This window comes from Mandrillus leucophaeus, unplaced genomic scaffold, assembly GCF_000951045.1.
Source record: "Mandrillus leucophaeus isolate KB7577 unplaced genomic scaffold, Mleu.le_1.0 Scaffold31, whole genome shotgun sequence".
In the NCBI taxonomy this organism is placed as follows: Eukaryota; Metazoa; Chordata; class Mammalia; order Primates; family Cercopithecidae; genus Mandrillus; species Mandrillus leucophaeus.
The window spans coordinates 913,262-918,642 of NW_012103254.1; the positions used below are offsets into that span (position 1 = coordinate 913,262).

A 5,381-nucleotide genomic window follows, 5' to 3' on the forward strand; every position below is an offset into this window, starting at 1 on the left:
ATTCAGAGTATTTGATGAAAATTAATTATTTTTAATTTTTAAAAAGTTTTATAATAGATTATTTTAAAAGTAAGAATAAATAAGAGAAAAGATAGAATTTTTGCCTTACCTAAAATTTTTCCTATATTTCTAACATGTAAGCAGATGAGAAGAAGGTGTAAAGGCATTAGGCATCTCTGGATACAGACATAATATGAAAAAAGAATGTCATGCATTTACTCTAACACTTGATTTATAATAGATAAACCAGAAAATGTATAGAATACACAAAATGTTATTTTACTACCCAAAGATATTTTCCATATGTGGTAAATGTAAAACAAAAACAAAACAAACCAAAAACCATCATCCATTACAAATGGGAAGCCTAAATACTACATTACGACTTTATTTTATATGCACAACTTTCTCTAATGGTTTAGGAAAGTTTTAGAGGAAAAGATATTATGCTCGTAAAGAATCTGTTTCACTTGCTGAGCAGATTCAATCTTCCCCTTACATGGGGCAACCAAGTTTAAATGTTTCATCAGCATTTCAATCTAATTCGACAAAAACGAAACTCATCATTTTCTTCCCAATAGTCCTGATCCATCTCCATGCTTCCTGTTTGGTTTAATGGTATCATCAGTCACCAAATCAACAATTTCAAGATCTTAGACCCTTCATTAATTTTCCTTCTCTTTCATCATGTCAGCAAATCCTATTGGTTTTATTTTGACAAAGTATTTAACTTTCTTTTTCTTTCCATTAAAAGAGCAACATCAGGGCCAATGTTAAAACATGTTTGCACTGTCACAGTATTTTTGTACAGACTAACTTCCTTTTAAAAATCTCTTTTTCTGGTCTACCCTAAGCATTGCTGCCTCAGCAAAATTATAGTTCATCTCTAAATATGATTAGGTTTATCAGTTAAATTTGAAATACAGCTGTGTGTGTAAAGAGTCCTGTAATAACATTTAAAAATGAGTTTAGACATTTCCTTTTTGCCTCTAACTGGAATGGTGTGATGACACTTCTGGAAGTTATCCAGGGACTCTGGCTCTTTCTGTCCTCTTTATTCACTCTCCCAAGCATCACTCAAGGTGGCTTGCTACTGTAAATGTGGTGCAAGGTAAAAATGGAGGAGGAAGTTAAAGGGTAAGGATAAGTATTGAGCACATCATTTCACAACATATCTCATTAGCTTAATCTCAGTAATGTATAAGCATACCTAGATTCACAGACAACTGGGTAGTTAAACCAACTTTAGGCAGTCGTTCCTGACGAGCGTTCCTGCCAATTTCTCTATCAGACGTCTTTTTGTTGTTGTTGTTTGTTTGTTTTCGAGATGGCATCTCATCCTGTCACCCAGGCTGGAGGGCAGTGGTGAGATTTCAGCTCACTCCAACCTCCACCTCCTGAGTTCAAGTGATTCTCCTGCCTCAGCCTCCTGAGTAGTTGGGATTACAGGTGTGCCACCATACCTAGTTTTTTTTTTTTTTTTTTTTTTTTTTTTTTTTGATATTTCTAGTAAAGACAGGGTTTCACCACGTTGGCCAAGCTGGTCTTGAACTCCTGGCCTCAAGTAATCCACCTGCCTTGGCATTCCCAAGTGCTGGGATTACAGGCATGAGCCACAGCACCTGGCCTCTAACAGACATCTTTGATCATGCTGGTAGGTTTTTCTTACTGCTGAATTGCACTCTGAAGCTCTTCCTTCCCTCCCTTTCTCATTTCCTAAATGTCATACGGAATCCCCAATTGAAGCCTCTCTCAGCTTTCTATGATTTCTCTCCACTTTATTCTTCATAGGCTCTTCCCCGCAATATTTTTGCATGAATAATTCCATCTTCTTATCTACTTCCCAGAAAACTAACTTAAATCAATGATTCTAATAGCATGATAATGAAAGAGAGAATATTAGAGAAACATCGACTCTGTCTGTTATGAGTCACGAGGTCTCAACAGTTTGTAGAACTTACAAAAATGGTTTAAAAAGTAGCTTCAGATGAAAACTAATTGTTAGAGCAGTAGTAGTCTTCATGCCATAAAAACTTATTATCCCTAAAACTCTATGAATATTGGCATTAAAACTGCATGAATAAACAGCTACACTTTAGGAAGTTCTTCATTGTGCATGATACAAAATAAGGAAAACTGTTCAAAATAAGTGGGTTATGATAGCAAATAAGCACCAGTTCAAATGTCAAGTCTGAAATTGACTACATGTAGGACCCCAAGCAAATAACTAAATGTTCCTAAGTCTCCAGTTTTGATCCATTAACAACAGAGGTAAATATTTCTCCTCCCATAAGTTTATTATATAGAATAGCAAGAGATGATGAATGTAAAGGCTTAGCAGAATGCCTCATACAGAAGATGCATTTCTATTTCCTTCTCCCCTCTTTCCTTCTCCTCCTTCTTGCTATTGCTATTATATTGTTGTAGCTATTATTACTGTTTATTGATATTATTATTATTACTACATGCAGCAGCTTGAGCATTTTTTTTTTTTTTTTTTTGAGAATTCCTCAATCCCCTCTGCCACTGCAGGCTGTTCGGTTGAATTCTGTATAACTAGTGTTTTCATCCTGGTAGAACAAAACTATGTCTAATCCTTTGAGAGAAGTTTATGAGAACTTCTAAATATACTTGGAACAACAATAGCTTTATAGAGGTTTCTGAAGTTATGCATTAGGAAGTAAAAACAAAATCTGGCAAAATTTGAATTGGCATTTTTCATGTACAACCATCTCTATTGTATTTTATAGATTAGTAATGGTCTTTGACCATTTAAATTACACTTTAGATATCCTATCTGCAATTGCTGTGAATCTAGTTGACACTCCCTTTCTACCTCATCATCAGAATTCTTGAATAAATCAAAAAGAAGACTCAAAAGAACTATTAATCTCATGCCAGGGTCACTGGCAAGGGCTTCACCCTTGGGCCTGTGCCCACGGACCTAAATGAGAACAGGCACTCCTGTTTTCACGCCAAAATGTTACATTTTCCAACATCAATCTGGCCACCACACCCCTGATGCTGTGCTCACATGAACCTGAGACCTTAAGCCGACACAGACACAAGTGGCTGGACGTCAAGAGGAACATATCGGCAGACACCAGCAGACACCAGCAGATCAGTGATGGTGAAATGATGTGGACGCCAAGGGGGAGTTTGGCTGGTGGTGGCTGGAGAAGAGTCTGGCCACTGGGCAGCCTGACTCCAGGGAAAGACCATTTTCCCACTCCATACCCCCTTCCGGCTCCCCATCCATCTCAATGAGAGCCACCTCCACCACTCAATAAGACTTTGACTCAACCTTCGGGCCCACTTGTGATCTGATTCTTCTGGTACTCTGGGCAAAAACAGGCTGTCACACTGGCCCCCGTCCTTGAAATAAGGCAGAAGGTCTATTGAGCTGATTAACACAAGCCATCTGCAGACAGCATAGCTAAAAGTGTGCATCGGTAGTCCTAGATGCTGCCATGGGGCCAGAGCCCAGAAACAGTCTCCATGGCCTCTGCATCTGTCCACTTGCATGCCCCCATAGGGGTTTGAGCAGTAGGGCACCAAAGAAGCAAGCCACACACCTGTTGTATGCCTTGCAAGGGGAATAAGGGAACGCTACCATTTCAGTCATTTGCATTTTTCTAATGATTAATGATGTTCAGCACCTTTCCAGAAGTCTATGCCCATTTCTACTTTTTTATAGACTCTAGTACTGTAGGGAAAATACTCCTTTATTATTATTTTTACTGATTTTATTAATCAATGATAGTTATTTTAACATTTATTTCTTCTCACTCGATATCAGTATCATCTGTGATACCGTTTTTATTTTCCTTCTATTTCATTTTGCTTAAGTCATCCGGTCCTGTTATATGGATGACAGACATCATGTATAAAGAACTTACAGAATTTTGTGATATTATTTCCTCACACACACTTAGAATATACATCCATCATTTTAATGTAGTCCTAGATTGAGATGGTCCAGATTTTATGTGGCTTTTCTGTTTCTAGATGCTTTTATTTCTAGAGTGATTCTCTTCTAAAGTTTCAGCTGAAATCTTGACATTTTATCAGAAAATCTCCTCTTTAAGATCCAAGTAAAGGTTAAAAGTTCTGAGTTGACAGCAAAAGCATTATTAAATTTTTTTTTTTTGCTAAGATGGTGACTCCCATGCATCAGTTCATAGCCCAGAGATAAGTATAATAAAGCAAATAAGCAACATGTAAGATGTCAGAAATGCTTGGAATTTGGACACTGGACTTATGAATGCACATGAAAAGGAAAATACGTACATAGGCCCTCAAGAACAGTAGAACTAAAGAAAACTTTCTAAAAGAAAAATAAAACAGATTATTATTAAAATGAAGGAGCTTTCTTCCCCTTCGTGTTATTGGCATTGGAGCAACCCATGTAGAAAGAAAGCCTGAGGAAAAAAAGGTCTAAAAGGGTAATCAGTTCCAGTAGCAGTAGCAGTGACGGTTCAGCTAGTGATTCTTCATCAGAGAGTGAAGAAACGTCTACCTCATCCTTGTCAGAGGACAGTGACACTGATGAAGGCTCTTCTAGTTCCTCATCCTCAGTCTCCTCCACAACCTCTTCCTCCTCCTCTGATTCAGACTTAGATTCCAGCTCTTCCAGTAGCAGTAGCACCAGCACAGATAGCAGCTCCAAGGATGAACCAACAAAGGAGAAGAAAAAGAAAGAGTTGCTCCATCCATGTTGTACCGATGGACTAAAAACATTAATGTGATTCTCAAAAGGGAATTTAGAATATGTTAAGGCCGACTAAGTTAACTGGTGAAAATTTCTAGAATTCAAAAGTTTCTAAATGTTTTACGTTGTAAGATCATAAAAACTATTAATAATGGATTATATAGAGAGACTAACTTATTTGAAGGGTGAATCTTGGTTTTCTTTTTTATCTTTAAAATATAAAGATACTCTCCCAAGACTAACCCAGGAAGAAGTTGAATCCCTGAATAGACCAATAACAGGCTCTGAAATTGAGCCAAAATTAATAGCCTATCAACCAAAAAAAGTCCAGGAACAGACGGATTCACAACCAAATTCTTCCAGAGGTGCAAGGAGGAGCTGGTACCATTCCTTCTGAATTATTCCAATGAATAGAAAATGAGGGAATCCTCCCTAACTCATTTTATGAGGCAACATCATCCTGATACCAAAGTCTGGCAAAGACACAACAACAAAAAAGAGAATTTTAGACCAATATCCATGATGAACATTGATGCAAAAATCCTCAGTAAAATACTGGCACACCGAATCTAGCAGCACATCAAAAAGCTTATCCACCATGATCAAGTGGGCTTCATCCCTGGGATGCAAGGCTGGTTCAACATATGCAAATCAATAAACATAATCCAGC

At 37.5% G+C, this 5,381-nt stretch overlaps 1 pseudogene; it reads left to right on the plus strand.

Moving 5' to 3' along the window:
- Window positions 1–1,117: 1,117 nt before the first annotated feature.
- LOC105544811 lies at window positions 1,118–4,748 on the plus strand (annotated as a pseudogene).
- Window positions 4,749–5,381: the final 633 nt, after the last annotated feature.